Here is a 25,633-nt window from a genome sequence, read left to right on the forward strand (position 1 = left end):
TGAAGATATAGGCATTTTCATGATTCCCCATTATAACCTATGCATGAAATGTTGAAATGTGTCGAAACAGCAAAATAGTTTCCACAAAATGAAATGGAACAGTACTTTGAAATGAAACAATGAAACAAATCACTGTTCCTTATAAACAGCAAAACGGAAGTTAAAAAGAAACGGTACTGTTTCACACAGCTCTGTTATATAACCCATGCAATTACACATGAAAGCTTAACTTCAGATTTGTACTTATTTAGAAACTAACTGGCTTATGCAAATTTGGTATAGGAAAGAATATGCTTCCTGGGTGAGCACTTGACAAGGCTGAATGCCAGTTTTATAATGTGTTTGTATGCAGGTTAGAGCTAGAAGGTAATTAAATTATCAGATCTAGAGATTTACAATAGGAAAAAATAATAGGCTTTTTAAGATTGAATGGTTTGGTGTTTATACAGTACAGTAAAATGCATGAGCATGGGAGGCAAGCAGAGTTAGTTATACAATAGTTATAAGTTTGGAAATAATATGAAAATTATTTATGAAATAACATGAAAATTAGAATCTCTTTTCTTGTTTGTTGTCTAGGCTAAATAATTCTGATTGACATTTGGAAGTTTGGGGCAGTTGTTTGATTTGACGTGGTGGCATTGTCACTTACAATCACTTAAGTCCCCTCTACACATTACATTTCAGGAGAATTAACCAGGTAATCACATCTTAACTTTTGACCCTGATGCATGTTCAGCCTATTAATGGCATGAACAAATGAGCAATAAACTACAAAGTTATTCCGCAAAATATGTGTGACAACTTGGTAGCTAGTTCATATCATGCCATTAATTAAATGTGTGGCCAGGCCCTGTGGCTGGGAGCCCAAACAAGTGAGGGGCTCCTAGCCACAGGGGAGCACCACCAGCTGCCACCTCTGCAGTTAATAAAGCTCACAGTGGTGGCAGCCTTGTCAGCTGTGGGGCTTGCAGCGGGGAGAATGCTGCCCCAGCATGAGCGTCCTTGCCTGTGGGGTTTTCAGTGGAGGCAGCATTCCACTGTGCTGTACTTGCTGTGAGCCCAACAGCCCACATCAATGTGAGGCTCACAACAACAGCAGTGGAAAGAACTCTGCCCCCACTGTGACCCTCCTGAGATGCGGGGCTTGTAGTGAGGGCAGTGTGGGGAAACACTGCCCCCTGCTGCAAGCCCCATGTAACAGAGCACAGGGTGTTGTTGGGGAGGATGGTGTTGTGGGACTGCTGGTGGTGAGGCAGTCCTCAGGAAATGCCACTGTGCCTCGCTAGTGAGTGGTGAGTGTGGGGCACTGAGAAAAAGCCTCAGCCCCAGTTGCCTTGTGGGTGACCCCATGGAGAAGAAAGGCTAGGAGAGCACACCCTGAAGAACAAAGCAGGAACCCAGGCTTACAGTAAGTCCTGAGGCGGAGCCCAGGTCAAGAAGAGACTTGAGGCAGTTCCCAGGCTCACTGTGAGCTCTGAGGTTGCATCAAGGAGCCAGGTGTGAGGCTTCAGAGGAGTGAGGCCCTAAGCCAAGGGAGCTAGATGTGGGGTTCCTCAGGCAAGGGGATAAGGGGATTTGTGTAGCGCAGTATAAGGCAGGGGATGAGGCCCCAGTGTAGGGGCATGAAGGGACCGAGAGGGTCCTGAGTTGGGCACGGTGCCCAAGATGGTAGGGGCTTGGAGCCCTGAGTAGGTAGGGTCTGGGAGCCCCAACTGATTGAATGAGAGCCCAGTGTGTGGGCACAGAGATTGAGCTCCAGTGGGATGTGAGAGTCCCTCATGAGACTCTGGAGTGCAGGTCCCAGTGTGAGGGCATGGGCTTATAAGCTGAGTGTTAGGCCAAACAAGTTATAGGCTGGGTGTTAGACCATGGATACCATCTGTGAGGCATGGGACATGGTTTAAGGAAGGTCGGATTCATGTATATAGGCCCTTGGCATCAGGTCAAGTAAATGGGCAGCCTCCTGTCTTGTTATCATCTTTCAATTGTTATCATCAAGGTGTGGCAGATGAGGTAGGTGGGTTGTGAGCCCTAAGACAAGTAGGTGGGTGTAACAGGTCACCCTCCCCGGTGCCATCGTCCCTGGTAATCTGTGTTTTACATGGTGCGGCCTTGGAGCCTTCTTTGGAGTTGTTATGTCCTGCCGTATACTCTCCTGCCACGTCTTGATGGAAATTATTATGACAATGTTTTTGCGAGTGGGAGACTGCCTATTGTACTGTGTATGTTGGGGCCTTTCACCTGCGCAGACCTGATCCCTGTTTTTTCTCTGGCTAGGCCTCTCTGTCTAAACCTACTAAACAGGGTTTGACTCCGAGGTTCTAGCCTCTTCCAGTGTCTTGAGGCTCATGTCCCCTTTCCTGCTCCAATCTGGAGCCTGCCCCCCCTCCAGCTCAGAGGTCCAGGTGCTGGCCCTACAGCTAGGGGGTCGCAAGTTCAAAACCAGAGGATGACCCTGAACTCGCCCCTCTCAGTTCAAAAAACCCAATATAAGATTGCACCCCAGGTGCAGCAGGCCTCCCTGGCCTTTTTAAGATTGTGCCCTCACTGGTGCTGGGGTCTGTGCCCCCACAAAAGCCATGCCCTTGCTGGCACCAGGGTCCCCACTCTGTAGTGGGTCCCCAAAATGAGACCTCCTCCTTCCCCTAATAGCCTCACCCAAACCACCGGTCTTATTCAATAAAAAAAGAAAAAATAATAACTGTCACCAACCAATATGATCAACCAAAGCAGCAGGTCATCTTACATTCGCAGGGTTTGTGCCTCAACTCCCTTCCATTGGCGACAGTCCCTGCTGTGGTGTGGCTGGCGGCTCCCATAGTTCCCGCCTTTGGACTGCTCTCCCAACTTCTCTGTGGAGCTCTCAGAGGCACTCCTTCCCCTTCAGCTGCTGTCCCTCTTACTGCTGCTCTGCCCAGGATTTTTATAGTCCTGCCCCTTTCAGTCAGCTGACTAGCTGGCCAGGTGCAGCATTTAACTCCTTCCTTACCAGCACTCTGTGCCCAGAAAGTTCTGGCCTTAAAAGGGTGGACTTGTTTTCTGGTGACAGGGCTAAGGTTCCCTGTTACAGCGGGCGAATGATCAGACCAGCTCTATGACCCCAAAGCTCAGGAAGCTCACAGAGGCAGCAGTGGTTTTTCTGCTGCTGCCATTGCAAGCCCCACCACAATTGCGGCTGCCCATCCCCCTCCTGCTAGTGACCCGCACACCTCAGGAGACTCACAGAAGGGGCAGCGTTCCCCTGCTGCAACCTCTACAGCTGACTATGCTTGAAGTGCAGGCAGTGTTTCTACACTGCCCCTGCTAGAAGCTTGGCTGAGCTGCATCAACTGCAGGGCTCATAGCTGCTGCAGCCAGTGCAGAAGGAGCCTGGGATCATGATCCTAGGCTCTTCCTGCTCTAGAGATAAGGCATGATGAGAGCTAATGTGTGATCTACACAATCACACCTCCTGTCACACCATGTGCATAGCAGGAAGCACTATTGTGGGATTACACATTAGAACTCATTGCGCCTTTACGTGCACATGTAGAGGGGGCCTTATGATTAGCTTACATGAACCTGCTTAATGCTGTTAAGTTTACCTTTCAAGCATTTTAAGTGTTGTCTTTCACATCTCTTTGTCTCATCAAAATATGTCCCACACTGTTGACTCATGTCCATTTACTATGCTACCTGGTGGCCTTCAACCTCTTCACACTGGTGATTACATCACCTTAAGATGGCTAAAACAACATGCCAAAACTGCATACACTAAAGAAAATCGAAACACAGTGAATGAATTTCAGGTGCCTTTAGGATCAATAGTTAGGGCTTCATCAAAAGGGATCATTAAGAATTCTTCATGCTACCCCACTAGAATAAAATAACTGACCTTGAACAGAATGGCAGGAAGATGGGATTAATTTTCTCTTATCTGGTCCACCTATATTGGATTTTTCTTACAGATGGCTAGAGTTGTGCTGTTTACTCATAACTGCAGGAAAAGCTCTATTTTAATGTGTTAGTTGATGACAAACATAGTCTTTGTTTATGTCACTATTAATACAATATTAGAAATACACCACTTGTCCAATCCAAGAAATGTACACTGCACTTAAGTATTTAAATAAGAAGGGTTGCTGGTCCTCTAGGAAGTTTATTTTATGCATCGACCCTGTAGTTTGCCATGCTCTGCTAACTGGAACTCTATGGCTATTGCCAGATGAAGTAGAAAATATATATAGCTTTGTAATACAACTCTGAACCAAATGTATGATATGGATGATGGAGAGTGTATTAGCTTACTGCTGACAATGATAGGCATGTTTGCTTTTATTCTGTTTGGTCACATAGGGCTTTCCATTTTCAGTGTATGCCAACCAGGAGTAAGTTATCAAGAAGAAAGTAATATTTAGAACTCTACATTTTTAGCTTGGCAGTTTGACTTTTGAATAAAGGAACTACTGCTCTCAAGGAGTTGAACATCAGGAGAAAGACCAATTGTTCTAAAAATCCCTTATTCATAAATTAGACTTTTAGATTTATGGCTTGGAAACTCAATTTATTTCTGTATAAAATTGATTGGGTTTTCAGGCCTCTAATACAGTCACTGTTTTTGATAGCTACTGTACTTTGTTAAACTCTTTTAGAGAACTAGCTTAATTGTGTAGTGCAAGGGAGTTTATCTAGTTTTCCTTTCCTTGCTGCAGATTTATGCTCTCAAGCTACACACTTTTAAAGTAGGGCATCACACATTTATGAAAGGTGTAAAAAAACTTATCTCCCCTTGGGAACCTTTTGATCTAGACTTAATGCCTGTCTGTGGTTTTTAAGGTATTAATTGATTTTCTGTATCTCTATCAGATTAAAAAATGTTGAGGGATGATTTTCATAGCTGTAATTTTATTCATAAGAAATGCAGCCAGCTACAGCATGTCATTCATGCAATATTCCTAAATGCAGAGGTGATATTATTTCCAGATTTTCAGTATAAAACTTGGCCCTAATATTTTAACAATGGATATTAAACCATTTTGTAATAATAAGTTGTACTTTTCTGGCACCTTTCAGTTTTGGAACTTGAATTGTCTTTGTGATTTAATTAAATTAGCCTCAAAATATTGCTGTGGGTTAAGAAAGGTTGCCATTTTGCAGATGCAGAAACTGAGACACTGAGTTTTGATTGTGTTGTTTTCTGGGTTTCCAAAGTGGGACACTGCCTGATTTTTAGAGGCTCTGAGTACCCACTACCCAGATGGACTTCAGAGAGGTAAGTGTTCATCACTTCTGTAAATAAGTTTCTAAATGTTGGCACCCAGAATTGAATCATCCAGTTACTTGCTGGGTTGAAAGCCACATCATACTTTTCATGTGGTGTTAGCTACAGAAATTGGTATTAACCATGTGACCATGACGGGTTGTTGGGTTTGGTTGGATCTTTGATCCTTTTTTTTTTCAGTTGAAAATTTGAACCTGAATGACTTGCCCAAGGTCATACAGACATTTGTGGTAAAATTAGGAATAGGACATTGGGGTCCCTGCCTGTCATTCCTGTGCTTTAACCAGAAGCAGACACCTTTCATATAGAGCAGTGGTACTCAAGCTTTTGGCCCTGCAGGCCAGATCAGTGGTGCGGGGCTGGCACGTGGGCTGTATCAGGCCCTGGCACCTGGCACTGTCCTCTCCCAACCCTGCATCTTGGAACGGGGCTCTGGGGGCCTGGAACCGCCCCTTCCTACTCCCACACTCAAGGACTGAGTCCCAGGGGCCTGGTGCTATCTTCTCCAATCCTCTCACACTAGGACTGGGCCCAGGGGCCTGATGCTTTCTGCACTCAGCCCTACACACTGGGAACAGGTGCCCAATCCAGTGAGCAAGGCCTGGGGCACTCCATGGATCCAGAAATTGGGCAGTAAGGGAATGATGCTATCACTCCCCCCACTTCCAAATTTTTGGACCTATGGGGACCTGCATGACAAGGTACTGCAGGCTAGATCTGGCCTATGGATAAGATAAAGGTTTTATTAATATTCAGAAATGTTTCTTTGTGAATTTCTGAGGGCTCAGTTATCTGTGAGAAGTAAGTTACGTATATTTAAAGAGTGAGATGGAACAAAGCTGACTATCCAAACTTTGGTCAGAACCAAAACATTGTTTAACCAGGTAATTTATTATGTTTATATTAATGTGTCAGCAGACTCCAAACCAAGTTGGGGTGCCCTTGTGTTAGTCTCCATGCAGAACCATGGGCTCAGAGCCTATTCAGTCTGTTAGCCATCTGGGCCTAAATGGCCACATGACAGAAAAATGTGTCTTATCCCAGAAGAGAGATCTTGTTCTGCCTGGGGAGGCATATAGCATTTACATGTCTCTGAGGGTGCTGACACACATCCAGGCCCCTGCTCTAACTTGTGATGCTTTACAGAAAGCATCAGGAGTTAAAGCATACCCCTGACCCAACAGATGTTGGTCTGTTGGGTCTGAGACAGAGGAACGAGTTTTCCTGCAGGAGCCTGAGGAACCTGTTAGCTGCCCAGGAACCACCTCTCTCCCCCAGTCCCATCCCACCTCCCAGCTCCATGGCTGTCAGCAAGAAGGGAGGTAGGAGGGGAAGCAAGAGCAAGCTGTCAGCTGGGGTTTGCCTGGCCTGAGCTGGAGGGAAGGTAGCTGCGGGGGGATGGGGGGGAGCTCCAATCCACCCGCCCCTCCTCCAACCCAGGCTGAACAAACCCCAGCCAGCAGCTCACTCCCCTTCCCTTCTTGCTGACAGCCATGGGGCATCAGTCCAACTCTAATTGCACAACAAATTAACCTTTGGGAACACAAGTTCCCTAAAGCATTCTAAAGCAGAGCACCTTCATCTGATCTCTCATTCAATGAGAGTTAATTTGTTGCACCATTGGTCACTTTAAAAGTGCTCTGCAGCTGTGCATGTGTGTCATGGCACTGCTGTGGAGTGCTTTCAGGAGGCCAGTCACATGACAAATTCAACTTCTGTCTGTGCCCCATGAGATGCAGGGCCTTGTCTATAGGTGGCCAGTAGGAAATTCTAGACCCAGCGGTGTTTGTGAACTCCTGCCTCAGGGTAGCACATTGCATGCATGTACAGTTCTGCTGGTTATACTGATCTATATTGACTTCCAACATACAACATCTACATTTGAAAAAACCAATAGGGCCAAGATGCTAAGCCCAAAACTGGAAAACGTCTGTTTCTTCACACATCTCTTTATATCTTAATAAGAGCAAGATGTTTTGGGATTTTCCTTGCAGCAAAAAGAGGGGGTCCCTTAGTTGGCAATATACAGTACTTCATTTGTTGTGTTTCAGCCAGAGGTAAATTCTTCTGAGTTACAATGTTCTGAAAATAGATGTTTTTAATAGAAATCCTGACAGATCTTTAAAGGGGGACTCCCATATTTTTCAAGAGAATGTTTACTCAGGAAACAATTCCTTTGCTTTGTGACTTTCAGCATTCCCTTTACTGCTATTCATATTTGAATAAGAGATCATGCCTTCCCAGCTTTGTTATCCTTCAGAGAAATGGGAGTTCTGTATCATAATCTCATATACATATGGGTATAAAATCAAAAACTTAGCATATTCATAGAATCATAGAAGTAGGGTCGGAAGGGACCTTGTAGATCTTCAAGCCTGACCCCCCGCCTGGGCGGGAGAAAAGACTGGACTCAAATGAGTCCAGCCAGGTAGTCATCGAGCCTCTTCTTAAAGATCCCCAGGGTAGGAGCCAACACCACTTCCCTAGGAAGCTGTTTCCAGCTCCTAGCCGCTCTAACTGTGAAGTAGTTCTTGCAGATGTCTAATCTAAACCTACTCTCCAATAACTTGTGTCCATTGTTCCTTGTCATGCCAGGGGGCGCTAGGAGAAACAGCGTCTCCCCCAAACCCTTCTGGTCCCCCCTAGTAAGTTTATAGATGGTCTCCAGGTCCCCCCTCAGCCTTCTCTTGTGAAGGCTGAACAGATTCAGGTCCCGCAGTCTTTCATTGTAGGGTCTGCCCTGTTGTCCCCAGATCATGCGGGTGGCCCTCCTCTGGACCCTTTCAGTGTTGTCCACATCCCTCCTGAAATGGGGCGCACAGAACTGGACACAGTACTCCAGCTGTGGCCTGACCAGCGTCGCATAGAGGGGGAGGATCACCTCCCTGGCTGTACTTGAGATTCACCTGTGGATGCACGACAAGGTCCGGTTAGCTTTGCTGCTTGTTTAGAATTTGATTCCCTGTGCTGCTTAGTGCCTTAAATCCTGCTGACTTCACACACTTCATGGGCATAGAGTGGTTGGTTGTAGCCATGTTGGTCTAAGGACATAGTTGGTCTAATAAAAGTATCATATCAACCCAAAGAACCTTGCCTGCCTATTTCATGGGAGTTGCATTCTACCTTTGGCAGTTAAGGGCACTCAACACTTCAGTGGGCACTTCCATAAAAAGAAAAGATGGGACACAAAAGAGCAAACAAAATGTCATCAATAAAGAGAATGTAATTAGAAAAAAATGAAAAAATGAAATGTAAATAGGCAAACATAGTATAATAAAACTGAATATATCCAACAATATTAAACTCTGTCTTTGACTACACAAAAGCCACAGAACTGTGAACCATAATCACTTTCAGTTGCTTTCATCTTATGACAGATTCTAAACAAGTACATTGATTGATAATAGGTCCTGTTTTGTAGCAAAATCAAAATCATAAACAAGAGAGCTCCACGTTTTGATGTTTTTTTATCTACAAACAGCCAGCTAATAAGGAAATGCTGATTGTATCAGCTTTGTGCCTATTTAAGTCACAAAATTTAGTAATCATTTATGTACTTCAATTTTAAAATGGTATCAAAAAGCTTTCCCTAGTGTTCCAGTGCAGCAAGTTGCATGTGAGGAGTAAAGTCATTCTTTCAATATTTAAATATATTCGATCATCTCCCTATATGCCTCCGTACCATTTCATTTTGGGGTAAAAGAGTTTAAGATAAAACAGACTTAGGTTATAAAGTACAATTCATGTTTTTGATTGCTTTTTCTTAACTCATGATATTGAAGTTCACTTTCTACTGTGAATTTTTAAAATTACAGTATAGATTTTAACTTGTTTTAAATGTAAGTACTGATATAGATGCCAAATTACATTTCAAGTTCATAAACTCATATAGGGAAGCTTATTACTGAATGGTTTGTGGTTTATAGTTTTCAGTAGTCAGTAGTTGTTTTAGTGTCAAGCAAGGAAAGACCTTTAGCTTGTTCTTTCCTGCAGTGTTAGCCAATGATGCCAACAAGCCCCAGTGCCACAGTGCTACAAAGACTTAATGGCATGCATATGTGTTACATATTGTAATGTACCACACGGTATAGTATACACTTTGTATATCTTTTGAGCTCTTTGGGTAAAGTTATTGAGGAATCCAATCATTAATTTCCTCTTTCCAATGACTACACACACAGCACTAGTCATTCACAGATCTATCATGGACAAATCTGTAATTTCAGCAACACATTATAGCTTTATCATCAACTTGAATAAAACAAAAGTGAATGAGAGGTCATTGAGGACATAATTTTAATATACTAGCCAAGGCAAACAGTAATCTGCAGCTCCATCTGTGTTGTGGCATTGAGCCCAATGCCATAGTTTTGTACCCACTGAGGAACTGGAACACTCTTTTCATGTTACAGGGAAAAATTCAACATAGCTTGAAGGATTCGGACAAGGTGCTGTGCGTGACATCTACTAGGTAGCCTTCTGCCAAGGGTGGAACAGTTGTAAGTGAGGTCTTTTGTCTTTGTACTTTGCACTATGAAGGTATGATTAGTACCATCTGGTGTGGCCTCTGTTGATAGAACAGCTATCCACTAGCCACAGTGGATGAGCCTCAGCCACAGGATTTCAGTACCCAGGAAGTCTATAGAAGTGTTTCAGAGGAGCTTCTGCAACCTGGAATAGCATCTTTGGAGGAACAGAGTGTTATCACTGTCTGGATTGGAGGTTGGATTCTTAAGTAACCCTCATAGAGCACATTTAGTTAGGGCTTCTGCAGAATATGGGGTACATTTTGTTTAGTGATTTTTGGAGCGAAAGAAAGAGGGAGAGAATGAAAGCAGAAATTCTAGTAGACTGAATAATTGATTTCAAATCTTGGTATTTGTGAATGTGTAATCCACTAACACTACTATGTTAAAAAAATCCCTTCTGTGTATTTTTTTTTGTGATTTATGATGCACATTAATTAAATGATGGGACACACTCACCAGCTATATAGTGCCTTAATGTGCATGCTATAAGATAAAGCCACATTTGGTAGAAAGGAGAGGAAAATAATTTCCAGAAAGTACTGTAAATCTGTTAGCCAGAGGCAATGGAACAATAAAATATGACAATAAATCCATTAACTTGAGGGAAGCAGATCTTAAAGCATTGAATTTATGAGTGGTTCTGTCTCAGGATAAACTCTGATAATTTAAAAAGTTTACCATTTTTTCTGCATTCTGGATATTTATAAAATATGTACATATTTGCTAGTAGACTGTATTTGGAGAGGCTGATCCCTGTATCTCCACTTCTTGAAAAAGGAAATATTTCTTTTCACCAAATGAAGATAGGCATGGTCAGTATATTATTAGAGCATTTTGGGAAAAAAATCTCCACTCTCCCCTGCTGGTGTAGAGGGGCTGTGACAACAGAATGCGTCTGTCTGCATTGGAGTTTACTGTGGCAGTGCTGTAGATGAAGGGGGAGTGGAAAGAGTGGGGAAGTGGAGGCAGCCAAGGGAAGGAGTACCACGATGGGGCTGATGGATCTGTGACCCTTCAGTTATATCAGCCATATCCTTCTTGTAGTAGCAACGTGCAGTAACCACAAGGGTAGCTCTGTCTCTATAGTCCAGATTGGCATGGGGAGACAGAGTGGGCTCTTTTGCTACCCCTTTAACAAATAATGTAACAATTAGCAATATCTAGTATGCATAGTTTGCTGAAGTGGGTCTTGTGGGACTCCACTGTAACCTTAAAAATATAAGCACGTATCACTAAGTATCTAGAACAACCCTTTATAATTTTTTGGACTACCCAATACTGATGTAACTGACTTTGGAAATAAACACTTAGCATATTTGCTCCTGCTTCGAAGATGCATTTTTAAAAGGGAGTGAAATTGTTGGTGTACATGTCATCTGTTTACTTCAGCTCCATTACACAACTCATAAAAATGGGACATGTTTATTGGTATGTATTAAATCTGTGTACTAATGTTCCTTTAATAAAGCTATAAAAATTAAAAAGGAGAGCACTTCATTGATAAACATTATATCATTTTCACTGCTGTTTTAGGAAAAGCAGACTCAAAACAAGGGACAGAATTCCTGGTCATTCTGTTATATCTATTTCTTCTCAACCATCTTGCCCACATAAATAAGAAACCTTTCTTTTTGCTGTTATTTTAAGAAAATTCATAAAATAATAATGGTCTTATTTAATCATTTCTTCTTTTATACTGTATTTTAGAATTATTATAAAATATAAAAAGCAATCCAGTTTTTATATAATTGGTAGTAGACAAGTCAGAGTATTAAATACACAATAAATTAGAAGTAGCAGTTGGTGTGTGTTAAAGAAAACCATCATCACATTTATTAAGTTTTTCTGATAAGTAAGGCAAGTTTCATTTTCTTCAAATGTATCATGTTAAATCTTTGAGCACTTGAAATCAAATTACTTTGCAGCAGATGTTAGATTATTATATTTGAGGTTTTGTATTTGATTACTGTTTGATGGGTTTTTTAGTAATAAATGAGTGTATTTGATAACAAGTATGACAACTCTTTCCTTCTCATAATTACTTCTTGTTAGGAAGATAATACTGCCATGGAACAATGGGTATCCATTGTTTTTGGCTGGGAGTTTTGAGACACATACTGTAAAATAAACCATCAAGAAACCCACCCCAAAACAAAACAAAAATAACTCAAAGCCCCAAAACACATTGCACCAGTAGCAGCCTGTTTTAGTGAGACTATTTAGATAAATAGGAGAGAAAGAAGAAAACAGAAGGCTTGAGGAATAACAGAAGACAGTACCTGATCCTGCTCTTCCTGGAGCCAGTGAGAACGTTGTCTGAAATGTGATAGAATCATAGAAAAGTTTGTTTGGAAGGATTTCAGGAGGTCATCAAGTCCAACCCCCGACTCAAAGCAGGACCAGCCCCAACTGGATCATCCCAGCCAGGGCTTTGTCTAGCCAGGTCTTAAAAACCTCCAAGGATGCAGATTCCACCACGTCTCTAGGTAACCTGTTCCAGTGTTTTTTTCCAGGTTTTTTTTTTTCATAATACCTAACCTAAACCTCCCTTGCTGCAACTTGAGACCATTGCTCCTTGTTCTGTCATCTGAGAACAATCTAGCTCTATCTTCTTTGGAACCACCTTTCAGGCTGCTATTAAATCCCCTCTCAATCCCCTAAATAAGCCCAGTTCCCTCAACTTCTCCACAGAAGTCATGTGCCTCAGCCCCCTCAGCATTTACGTCGCCCTCTGCTGGGCTGTCCAATTTGGCCACATCCTTTCTGTAGTGAGGGGCCCAGAACTGAACACAGTACTCTAGATGTGGTCTCACCAGTGCGTAATACAGGCAACCGCTGCTTAGTGTTCTTAACTGATTCCAGAATAGCCACGCGCTAAGTGAAACAACATTAAGTGAAACCCATTTCCCCATAGAATTTTATGTAAATAAATATAATTGATTCTGCACAACAGCAGGGCTCTGCCTGGCATGGGAGGAGCAGTGGAGCCACCTGCCTGCCAGTGCCCCGCTCCACCCAGTGAGGGCTCTTTCCTGGGCACCCGACACTGGGACTATCTGCCGCTGCTGGATTGCTGCAGGATTAGGACAGTGTCCATGTCCTGTGGGTGAGAAGCAGCAGTGGCAACAGGAGCAAGTGAAGAGGTGAGTGACAACCAGTGGGGGCCCAGGGCAAGGCAGAAGGGTGGGGTTTGCTCCTGCACATGGTGCTGGAGCTGGTGGGGAGTAGCAGTGGCAGTGAGCCCGGGGCAGGGGGGAGGGCTGCAGCCCTGCGGTGTGGCTCTGCAGGATTGGCCCTGCTGCAGCCTAGGGCAGGAGACAATGCACATGTGTCCTACCAGCCTGGGCCCCGTGCTCATGCACCCTGCCCACCTGCCCCTTTTTGCTGCAACTGCCACTCTTCCCCACCTGCCCACCAGCCACAGCCTCCTGCCACGCTCCTGCTGCCCCACGACTGGGCCCTGCCAGCCCTGACCCTGGGCACCAGGCTGGGCTCTGCTTTCATGCTGTCTACCCCCCCGCCCCCTTTCTCACTGCCACTGCTACTCCCCACCAGCTCCAGCACCATGTGCAGGAGCAAACCCCACCCTTCTGCCCTGCCCTGGGCCCCCACTGGTTGTCACTCACCTCTTCACTTGCTGCTGTTGCCACTGCTGCTTCTCCCCAGCCTCATGCTGAGTGTTATAATAAAACACTCTGCATGCTAAGTGAAACCAGGTATATTTTTAAATGAGCACTATAGTGAAACCACAGCAAGCCAAACCAAGTTAAGTGGGGGTGCCTGTAGAGGGGAATAATCACTTCCCTTGATTTGCTAGCAACAATCCTACCAATGCAGCCCAGGATGCCATTAACCTTCTTGGCCACAAGAAGACACTGCTGTCTCATATTCAGCTTATTGTCTACCATAACCCCCAGGTCCTTTTCTGCAGAGCTGTTGCCTAGTGAGTCAGCCCCCAGCCTGTACTGGTGCGTAGGACTTTGCACTTTTCCTTGCTGAACTTCATGATGCTTTTTTAGTCCAATCCTCCAATTTGTCTAGGTCTCTCTGAATCCTAACCCAACTCTCCAATACATCTATAACTGCCTCCAGCTTGGTGTCATCCACAAACTTGCTGAGCATGCACTTCATCCCATCTTCTGGGTCATTTATGAAGCTATTGGACAAAACCACCCCCAAGATTGACCCTAGGGGCACTCCATTTGATACGGGTGCCAACTAGACATCAATCCATTGACTACTGCCATCTGAAACCTATGATCAAGCAAGCTTTGTATGTACCTTATAGTCCATTCATCCAACCCATACTTCCTTAGTTTATTGAAGAGTTCCCTGCTAAGCCAAGCTGTTCTTCTGCCATACTCACTAGTCTTCCCTCACATTGGGATCATCTGTTCCTGCACTTTCAGTAAGGTTTCTTTAAAGTACAGCCAGCTCTCCTGGATGCCTCTCCTTTGTCAGGTGGATTCTATCTCTCGAACCAGGATCATAGAGTAATAGAAAATTAGGGTTGGAAGGGATCTCAGGAGGTCATCTAGTCCAAACCCCTGCTCAAACCAAGACCATCCCCAACTATATCATCCCAGCCAAGCCTTTGTCTAGCCAGTTCTTAAAAACCTCCAAGAATATAGATTCCACAAGCTCTTTGGGTAGCCTGTTCCAGTGCTTCACTACCCTTCTAGTGAAAGTGTTTCTCCTAATAGCTAACCTAAACTTCCCTTGCTGCAACTTGAGACTATTGCTCCTTTAAACTAAGGGCTTTAAAATAAGTTCACTAGGGGATGGGGAAACACTGACTAAAGTGTTCCTGGGGACTGACATACAAGAAAGTTTCATAGATAGGGACACTGGGAGAGCCACTCCTGAGAGAGCTTAGGGGATAATCCTCCTTCAGCATGACAGGAAGCTGAGGGTCTCAACAGGACCCAGGTGCCAGAAACACCAATGCTGGGTGCCAGAACACCTCAGGTGCTAGGACACCAATGCCAGGAGCATGGCAAACAAGCCAGATGAGCTAGCCCTCCTGCTCTCCAATGGGTTGTATGACCTAGTAAGGATTACAGAGACCTACCTGGTGGGATTCTTCACATGATTGGAGCATAGCTATGGAGGGCTATGTCGTGCATAGAAGGGACTGGGTAGGGAAGAAAGGTGGAGGTTTAGCTTTCTATGTAAAGGAGCAATGCATCTCTCTGGAGGCCTACATCAGCTCCAAAAAAGAGTGGCTTGAAACCCTCTGGGTCAAGCTCTGGGGGAGTGAGGGGGGAGGGGGCATGGAGAAAGAGACCTAACTGTAGGTGTATACTACAGACCAAATCAGGGAGAGGAGCTTGTTCTGGAGTTTGCCTGAGAACTGACAGAGGCTGTGCATGCATGAGAAATGGTCGTCATGGGTGACTTCAATTATCTGGATATCTCTTGGAAGGAGCGCTTGGCCAAGTCAGATGAGTTGTGTTCCTTCCTGACCTGCATTGGAGAGCTCTTCCTGGCTCAGCAGGTGCACAGACCTAGCAGAAGTAATGCTGTTCTAGACTTGGTCCTGGCCAAAGGAGACACCCTGGTGACCGACTTAAAAATAGAAGGTAGCCTGAGCAACAGTGACCATGAAACCATCATGCTCACTGTCCATCACAAGGCAGACATCTGAAAGCAGGGTTGAAGTCTTGGAATTCAAAAATGCAAATTTTAACAAGCTCTGGTCACTAGTAGGGCAAGTGCTGTGGGACCAGGGACTGAAGGCAAAATATGTGCATGAAGAGTGGTTCCTCCTTAAGGACATGATCATTGAAGCACAGAGGAAGTCCATTCTCATGCAGCAAAAGGAGAAAGGGCAGCAGAAGTCCATTCCCCTGGCTAAACAGGGAATTCATGGTCCTCCCTAGAAAGAAGAAAGAGGTGTACAAACAATGGAAGCTGGGGACAAGGCCCCAAGGAAGACTATACAACAATGCCCCACACTTATAGGGAACAAATTAGAAAGGTTAAGGTGGCAACTGAACTTAGATTAGCAATGGTAATGAAAGACAACAGAAAGTTCTTCTTTAGATACATAGGGAACTAAAGGAAAGAAAATGGGAGTGTGGGGCCAATGTTCAACAACTCAGGACATCTGATTACTGATACTCAGGAGAAAACTGAACTCTTGAATGACTACTTTACCTCGGTGTTTCACCGGGCCACAAGGAAAATCATGCCAGATAGGGTACAGAAATAACTGCCTCCCTACTGTTGCTGTAGAACTGGTGCATGATCAGTTAAAGAAATTAGACATATATAAGAACTCCATCCAAGGGTGCTGAAAAAGCTGGCTGACCTCATCATGGAGCCCCTGGCAAAACTGTTGTGGGAAGAGGGCCAACTGGAGTACAGTATCCAGTTCTGGGCACCACACTTTAACAAGGAGGTGGTACAACTTGAGAGAGTCCAGAGAAGGGCCACCCATATGATTAGAGGCTTGCATGGCAAGCCATACAAGGAAAGGTTTGGGACTCCTCAGCCTGAAAAAGAGAAGGCTAAGAGGGAACTTGGTAGCAGTTTACCGCTATGCCAGGGGATTACATCAGGGGCTCGGTGAACAACTGTTCACCAGGTTGTCTTTGGGGAGAGCCAGGAGTAATGGCCACAAACTCCTGGAAGACCATTTCAGGCTCAACATTAGGAAAAACCTCTTCACAGTTAGGGTGTCCAGACTGTGGAATAAGCTCCCTCCAGAGGTGGTGCAATCAGCTACCCTGGAAATCTTCAAGAGAAGCCTGGAAAGTCATCTTGCTTCAGTCACCTGACCCCAGCTGTGTTTCCTGCCTGGTGCAGGGGGCTGGCCTAATGATCTTCCAAGGTCCCTTCCAGCCTTACAATCTATGAATCTATTAATCCTTTTTCTGTTATTGGCCACTACTGAGAACAGTCTAGCTCCATCTTCTTTGGAACAACACTTCAGGTAGGTGAAGGCTGCTATCAAATCCCCCCTCAGTCTTCTCTTCTGCAGATTTCACTCATCCTCTCCTCATAAGTCATGTGCCCCAGCCCCCTAACCATTTTCATTGCCTTCTGCTGCAGTCTCCAACTTGTCCATGTCCTTTCTATAGTGGGGGACCCAAACTGAACACAGTACTCCAGGAGTGCCCTCACCAGTGCTGAATAGAAGGGAAGAATCACTTCCTTTGATTTATTGGCAACACTCATACTAACGCAGCATGTCATTAGTCTTCTTGGAAACAAGGGAATATTTGGCTCAGATTCATCTTGTTGTCCACTGTAACCCTCAGGTCCTTTTCTGCAAAGCTGCTGTTTACCCACTTGGTCCCCACCTTGGAGTGGTACATGCGATTGTTCCATCCTAAGTGAAGGACTTTTCGTTTGCCTTTATCAAACCTCCTGAGATTTTTTGTTCCAATCTTCCAATTTGTCGAGGTCTCTCTGAATCTTAGGCCTACCCTTCAGCATATATACTACTCCTCCACAGCTTGATGTCATCCACACACTTGCTCAGGATGTATTCCATCCCATTTTCCAGGTTGTTGGTGAAGATGTTGAACAAAACCAGCCCCAAGACCGAACCCTGAGGCACTCTACTTGATATCAGATGCCAACCAGACATCAAGCCATCAAGCTATTGATTACTATCCTATGCACCCGATGATCCAGCCAGTTTCTATCCATCTTACAGTTCATTCATTCAACCCATACTTCCTTAACTTGCTCTCGAGAATGTTGTTGGGGGAGAACATATCAAAATCTTGATTGAATCAAGTTATATCATGATCACTGCTCTCCCAACATGCACAAAGCCAGTCAGCTTATCATAGAAGGTGGTCATGTTGGTCAGGCATGACTTCCCCTCAGTGAATCCATACTGACTCTTCCTAATCACCTGCTTCTCTCCAAGTGCATAGAAATGGATTCCATGAGGACCTGCTCCATAGTTTTTTTCCAGGGACTTTGGAGGCTGCTTGGTCTGTAGTTCTCCAGATCCTCCTCCTTTCCTGCCTTAAAGAAGGGAACTATGTTTGACCTTTTCCAGTCATCCAGGACCTCTCCCTACCATCACAGGTTTTCAAAGATAGTTTTGATCATATTTCATCATGAGCTTTCATTGTATTGCGTTTGGCTGAAATGTTTGTGTAAGGTATTCTACAGACTGTAGTGCAATATCATGTGACAAACATTTAATCAACATCGTGTTTATTTTTGAAAATTTCAGTTTGGTTTTTAAAATCTGGAGTATTATAAAACTTTTACCTTTGTATCTGGTGGAGGAGTGGAATGGTAAGGGGTCAGTTTCACTAACCCTTATTTTTTATATCAGAAATCTTGATTCTCTGCTGAGGTGAAAGTGTGCTTCCAGCTCCTTACTCCGAAGTGCTGTCCTTCTTAGATGTATTTTTAGCATAATGCTTTATGCATTCTGTGGTCCATTAAAAAAAATAGTTTGTTCACTGTTGTCATGGTGTAAACACTGCTCTTTACGTACAGGAGCTAATTTTTCCTCCATTTGGTTTGTGTTAATTTCCATATTTAAATAAAGATAACTTGCCTGTTAATTAAGCCATAATTCTAGCTTCTCAGATGAATAAAGACTAGAGTGATCTTGTTGCTGAATCCTGATGCATGTAGAAATCCTGAATAAATTCACTTGCTGAGCGTCTTTTATGCATGACTTTTTTTGCCAGAAGGTTGCATAGGATATCAGTGCTTTGCAGCAGGGAAGTGTGACTGCAGTGTGTGTATGCTTGCTTCAGCTAACTTTTAATGTAGCTAGTTTGGTACCAATAGCAGTGGTACCATGGACTTCACCTTGGTTTGGCCACATTGAATAAGTGGCTAGGGTGAGCTTGTACAGTCCATCCTGTAGCTTGTACACCCTTGGCTTCCCTGCTGGCAAGATTAAAATTAACTTTGGTATGTCTGTGTGTGTGTCAGTCACATCTCTGCTTTCATTGTTGACATCATTAAAATAAAGGACACACTGTCCTTCATTTCCTACCAACAGTATTCTTTCCACAAGCTCCCCCAGCACAGTGGCATGGAGAAACTGCTATAGAACTGTCACTACCTAAAACACCTACAGAGAGTGGAGTCCACCTGTGTGGCAGCTCACTGGCTCTGAAGTGAAAGCATGCCATTTTTACATATGCATATGTGTATGTATGTATTAATATATTTGTCTTCTATGCAGACTTGCAGTGAAACATGGTGTCACAAAAACAGATAAAATAAATAAAACAGTTCCCTAAGCCTTGCCCCAAAACTTAACCCTTGGAAGTTGGTTCCAGATCCTAGCTGCCCTGACTGTGAAGTAGTGCTTTCTAATGTCTAGTCTAAACCTACTCTCTAGCAATGTATGGCCATTATTCCTTGTTACTCCAGGAGGTGCTCGGGGGAACAAATTCTCTCCCAAACCCCACTGGTCCCCCCTAGTAAGTTTATAGATGGCCACCAGGTCCCCCCTCAGCTTTCTCTTGTGAAGGCTGAACAGGTTCAGGTCCTATAGCCTCTTCTCATAGGGTCTGCCCTCATGTCCCCAGATCATGAGAGTGGCCCTCCTCTGGACCCTTTCAATGCTGTCCAGATCCCTCCTGAAGTGTGGTGCCCAGAACTGGATGCAGTACTCCAGCTGTGGCCTGACCAGTGTTGCCTGGGGGGGAGGATCACCTCCTTGGACCTGCTCGTGCATCTATGTATGCAGGACAAGGTAGAGTTAGCCCTACTGACTGTGTTCTCACATTGTTGGCCCATGTTCATCTTGGAGTCAATAATGGCTCCAAGATCTCTTTCTGCCACCATGGTTTCAAGAAGGGAGTTTACCAGCCTATAAACATGCTGCTGGTTCCTACTGCCCAAGAGCAGCACCCTGCACTTGTCAGTATTGGATCCCATCCTATTTTTATTTGCCCACCCCTGTAACCTGTCCAGGTCCTGCTGTAATCTGTCCTTCCCTTCTGGTCCGACCACCTCACCCCAAATCTTGGTGTTGTCTGTGAATTTAAACAGGATGCTCTTCACTCCATCGTCCAAGTCGCTAATAAAGAAATTGAACAGTGCGGGCCCAAGGACTGAGCCCTGGGGGACCTCACTGCCCACTTCCCTCCAGGTCGAAAATGACCCGTCCACCACCACTCTCTGAGTATGACCCCTCAGCCAATTTGCAATCCATCTGACTGTGTAGGCATTAATGCCACAGTCACCTAGCTTTTTAATGAGAATGGGGTGGGAGACTGTCAAAGGTCTTCCTGAAGCCCAGAAAGACTACATCCACTGTGACACCTGCATCCAGTGATTTTGTGACCTGATTGTAGAAGGCAATCAGGTTGGTCTGACAGGACCTGCTCCTAATGAACCCATGCTAGTTGCCCTTGAGCATCATCTCTGCTGCTGGACCATCACAGATGTGCTCCTTGATAATCTTCTCAAAGAGCTTCCTCAGGATTGAAGTAAAACTAATGGGCCTATAGTTGCCCCGGTCCTCCCTCTTTCCTTTTTTAAAGATGGGGCCACATTGGCCCTCTTCCAGTTGTATGGCACCTGGCCAGAGCACCACAAGTGCTCAGAAAGTCACCAGGTGCCCTGCAATAACCTCTGCCAATTCCCTCAACACCCTGGGGTGTTGACACAATTAGCATTAAAGAAAGGTTGCCACAGGGTCCCAAAGTGAGCCTTAGCTTGCTTTAGTCAGCACATCCCTCCTATATCCAGCTGACTCCAGTCCTGCCCCTCAAGCATGAAGTGGGGGCCCTCCTGGCCTCGGGGCCTAGTTGTCCTAGGGGCTATTTGTAGCCTCTGTCCTCCGCTGTAGCCACACCCATGCCTCACAGATGATACTTGATCACTTTGGAGGGCCCCCTTGTCCCTCAAACCTTTCCTGGAGCTTTCCTGGCTTCAGCCCTCTTTCTCTGACTGTGCCCCCTCAGCCTAGGTCCAGTGCCCCAGATGTTGGCTTCTGGGCTGCAGCCCCACCTTGTCCTTCTCTGGCTCTGGGTCCCTGGCCTTTCTCTCACCCTTCTGAGGATTGTCAGCCCCCTGGGGTCCCTGGCTCAGATAAGGCTTCTTGCATACTATACACAGGCCAGGATGTTCTTGTGCCACCCCTGACCCCTTCAGGGGTCTATGTGGGGTGCCTCTCAGGCACCCATTTGGCCTCCATACTGCTCTGTAGCCACAACCTAGTACTATGATTTCATATCCACAGTGTAAATACAAGTGAGTGTTTTGCAACTAAAAACCTACCCAGCTCAGGATCATTGCCTCACTATAGGACTTAAATTTCTCTTGGCTCCCTTCTGGCAGCTCTGTGGAACAGCTCATGTACCTGCCAGCCTATCAGCTACAGGTATTGGAGCGCCTCTCCCTCCCCACGAGTAGGGCCAGACTGTCTGCCTGGGCTCAGGCACAGAACTCATGGGCTCCTACAGATGTGCATAGGGCCTACTCCAATGCGCTAGAAATCCAGCACATTATAGCAGACCCAATTGTCTGCTAGAACACAGAAACTGATGGTCTCCAGCAGTCTTTCACATCATGTGTATCAGCATCTCCCTGCATCCCCACACTGAAACAATGTCGGTGGGGTGTTTTGAAATAAAACACATTTCATGAGCTTTAGTTCAAAGTACCCTGCCACCATTTTTTTAGCGCGGGGATACATAGGTATGCTGATACATGTGACATGTGGCTGCTTTTAATTAGTGTGGCTGACTAATTAAAGTGCTGGCACAGCATTCCAGAGCATGTGTAAAAATGCCTCATGTGCCTCCAAAGTCCTACCACTTCCTGTCAGGTGGCTGTCCAACCACATGCAGGGGTTTTCATTTAGCCCTGATGGCTTGCTTGCTTTCCTTTACTGCAGCTTATCCCAGCTGCCTGCACTTGTTACTGTGGTACCTGGAGGCCTGCTCCTGGGCTGCTTATTACAGTGCATCTAGCTTCCCACAGCTAGCTTAGGCTGCTGCACTTTTCCTATAAAGTAATGAGAGCCTCTGGCTCCCTATTACACCAAGTCATCTGTTTAGGTGCCTTAGTCTCATCCTTTTCTTTTGCATTTCATTCCTAACTAATTTAGGTGGCTTCTTGTACAAATGATTTTAGAATATCTTTTCTTTGGGCATGTACCTTATGAGAAGAGAATAAATTTATGAGAGGAGACTAAAGAGCTTAGCTTATTTACTCTAGCAAAAGGAAAGCTGAAAATTGTTATGAGTGTTCTCTATAGGTATATCAGAGGTGAAAACATTGGGGAAGGAAGAGGAACTGTTTAAATTAAAGGATAATTCTGGCACAAGATCAGATGGGTATAAACTGGCCTTGAATACATTTTAGGTTTTAAATCAGAAGCCAGTTTCTCAAAGGAATGAGTTTCCAGAACAGCTGTTCTGGCAGGTCATGTCAGACCTGCTGTTCTGGCAGGTCAGATCTATAGTTTTCTGAATCTGAAAAAAAAAATGGAGGGAATTCAGGGTTATTTTATAAAAAAACTAAGTGTCAGTTTTGGGAAAATACAGAACCTACAAGATTGAAATAATGCATTACAAAAAATAGAATATATGCTTTAAGTCATGATCTTTGGGCACCATTAAAACTTGTGAAGTATAATATAGTGATTCACAAGTGAAACAGTTAAGTCCATGTATAGAAATACTTACTATCCTTATGTGTATAATTACATTAATCTATACTTTGCTTTTACATTGTTCTTTGAAGAGCCATTTAAAAAATATCAATATTGTAGTGTCTGAACTTCAGTCCCCTCTACACCTTACAGGTATTGTGCAGTTAACTGGTTAATTGTGTATTTACCAAGACCAGCTACAGGTACAAAGTACTTATTACACCATAAACAGATCCAAACACTATAAAGTTAGACTTTGAAAATATATAACTTTATAGCTGGTTACTATCCAGCTTTAATTTGAATGTGTTGCAGGTTCTCCCCTGTGGCTGGGAGCCCCATTAGCTGACTGGGCTCTCAGCCGCAGAGGATGCCATGCCCACCTAGGAGGAGTCCTGCAATTGAGTGGACTCTTAGCCTCAGCAGTGACCAGGAGCTGCAGATTCTAGGTCAGGGGTGGGCAAAATACAGCCCATGGGCCAGATCTGGCCCACGAGGCCATTCTGTTCGGCCCGTGGGGACCTAAAAAATGTAGAAAATTAATATTTCTCTCCCCTTGGTTCCTGTCAAAAATGACAGGAACCAAGGGCAGTAGGACTCAGGGGAAGCCCAGTGGGGACCACCTGGCCCCATCACCCCAGCCAGAAGCCCCTGCCAGGGCTTCTGGCCTGGGAGCACGTGGCTGCCCTGCACCAGAACCACAGGTAAGAAGGGCGGGGGGACCCCAGGCAGGGAAGGAGCATGGGGGAGGAAGGAGCCCCTTCCCCGCCCCATGGCCAGTGCCCCTTGCTGAAGCTGCTTGCAGCCTGCATGGGGCTGCCTGTGCCTGCTCCAGACAGCCCTGTGGGCTGCAAACAGCTGCAGCAGGGAGCACTGGCCATGGGGTGGAGGAGGGCTCACTTTTCCCCCTGTGCTCAGCTCTTCCCTGGGCTCCTTCCCTGTGTAGAGAAAAGCGGGCCCTTGCCTACCTCATGGCCGGTGCTCCCTGCTGCAGGTGCTTGCAGCCCACATGGGGCTGTCTGGAGCAGGCACAGGCAGTCCCAGGCCGGCTGCGAGCAGCTGCAGTGTGGGGCGTCGAGCATGGGGCAGGCAAGGGGCTACTGCCCCGCGCTCAGCACCACCTTGTAACCCGTCCCCCCTGCCAGGCTGGCAGCAGGGCTGCGTTACAAGCTGGTGCTGAGCGCAGGGAAGAGCAGCCCCTTGCTCACTGTGTGGCCTGTGTCCCATGCTGCAGCCACTTGCAGCCCACATGGGGCTGCCTGTGTCTTCTCCAGACAGCCCTGTGCAGGCTGCAAGCAGCTGCAGCAGGGAGCACCAGACATGGGGTGGGCGAGGGGCCACTTTTCCCCACGCTCAGCACCAGCGTCTTCCCTGCTGGCAAGCAGGGGGTCAGGACTGTGTGCTGCCCCTGCCTGTACTGTGGGGCAAGGGAGCACTGGGTGTGAGTGGGCAGGGAGCCAGTGGGAACACAGGGCCCACACCACTGCCCCAGGGCTAGTGCCGGTGGGGCCCAGAGCAGGGTGGCAGGAGTGCGGGGTCCCAGCTGGCAGGGGCTCTGTGAAGCTGGGCCAGCTCCCTCCTCTCCCTGCTGGTGCAGCCCAGCCTGGCTCCACAGAACCCTGCCAGCCTGTGCCCTGCTTTGGCCCCCACTGGTGCTGGCCCTAGGACATGGGCCCCAAGACATTGGAACATTGGTCCCAAGATGGTGACCAGGGGGCAGGGCACTTGTCAAGGGGTGGGGCACCTGTCAAGGGACAGTGCTACCCATGCAGCCCTCTGCAGCCTGCCAAAACTGAGTAAGTGACCCTCCACCCAAAATAATTGCCCGCCCTGGCTCTAGATCCTGGCAGCACCCTGCAGCTGCTGGGACACAGTGTCCATAGCTGCAGAACTCTGGGTCCTGGCAGCTGCAGGGCATGGCTGCAATCAGGGGTACATAAAGCACCCCAGCAGCTGGGAGATTGCAGCTACTATGGTTTCCCACTTGTGAGGGTGTGTGGTGGCCCCTGCCATTGGGAGACAACAGCCCCCGTCATTGGGAGACATACTCCTGGGGCTGGGATACCATAATTGCTGTGATCTCCCAGGTGCATGGGGCTTCACATAATCCCTCTGGCTGGGAGATCACAGTTCCTGAGATTTCAAAGCCACAGAGGGCCCCATGGCTGGGAGATTGCAGCAGGTTCCTCTTAGCTAAGGGAGCTCCCAACCTTGCTTCTTGCTAGTGCAGGTGGATCCCATGATTGGGTCCCCCCTGCACCATCAATGAAACACCATGGAATCTAATGCATGATCCTACAATCATGCCTCTTGCCATGCACATGAGGCATGGCAGGAGGCACGATGGTGTGGATTGTGTATTAGATCCCATTGCACCTTTACCTGCACATGTAGATGGCCCTCAGTGTTTTCAGTACTGAAGTATTTTTTTTGGAAGAATGAGGAATGGAAGTTCTATAAAATAAAAATCAGATTTTGTCAACACTTTGCATTTCAAGATTTTCAGGAAATTTTGAAACGTTTTGTTTCTATTTCAGTAGGAAAATATTTTTAAATTTCATATAAAGTAATAATTCTAAAAAGAGTTTTGAACAGTTTCTAAATTTTTAAATGTTTTAATTTTAAAAATCTCTTTTGAAATCCTTAATGTTATTATTTACATTTAAAGCATTTTCCTTGTTGATCTTTTACTTCATGCACTACTTTGTGTACCAGTTATTAGAATCATATCAGACAGAGAAGTTTTGGTTTGAATGGCTGCTAATTCTAATAAGCTGCAGCAATACAAGGAGAGAAGAGTAAAAAGCATGTTTTCAGTACCATTAAGAAACATTGTACAGCTTTGGTACCTCATTTTAATTTACTCATTGATTGTAATAGCCAGTGGAAAAAGGCTAGTGCATATAAATCATGGCTTAAGATTTTGGTTGTAATAAACAGCTTTTCACATTTGGTTTTGAGACTTTGAGGCTAATGTGTAGCTGGTTCAATTAAGAGAGATTTTAATAACTAGCAGTCACTGTAGTGAATGGTGTTGTATAATATAAAATAATACAAAAATAAAAATAAATGAAAACTTATAGAATAAAATATCATTCAAAATAATTTTTCAAAATTCTGAAACAATTTTTTACATATTTCCAAAATGAAATTTTTTAATTTTTTTTTTAAATATTGAATTTTTTTCCTTGGGAATTTTCAGTGCAATGATATACTTTATTAAATATTTCAGTTTTGGGG

The 25,633-nt window shown here is 45.2% G+C and overlaps 1 protein-coding gene across 1 annotated transcript in view; it reads left to right on the top strand.

The window, feature by feature from the left end:
* The window catches only part of CNBD1 (cyclic nucleotide binding domain containing 1), a 234,484-nt gene that overhangs the window by 67,696 nt on the left and 141,155 nt on the right, over positions 1-25,633 (top strand). The gene's annotated exons all lie outside the window — the stretch shown is intronic.

The sequence above is a fragment of the Crocodylus siamensis genome, chromosome 3 (assembly GCF_052110815.1).
Source record: "Crocodylus siamensis isolate JL-2025a chromosome 3, ASM5211081v1, whole genome shotgun sequence".
NCBI classification, from domain to species: domain Eukaryota; kingdom Metazoa; phylum Chordata; order Crocodylia; family Crocodylidae; genus Crocodylus; species Crocodylus siamensis.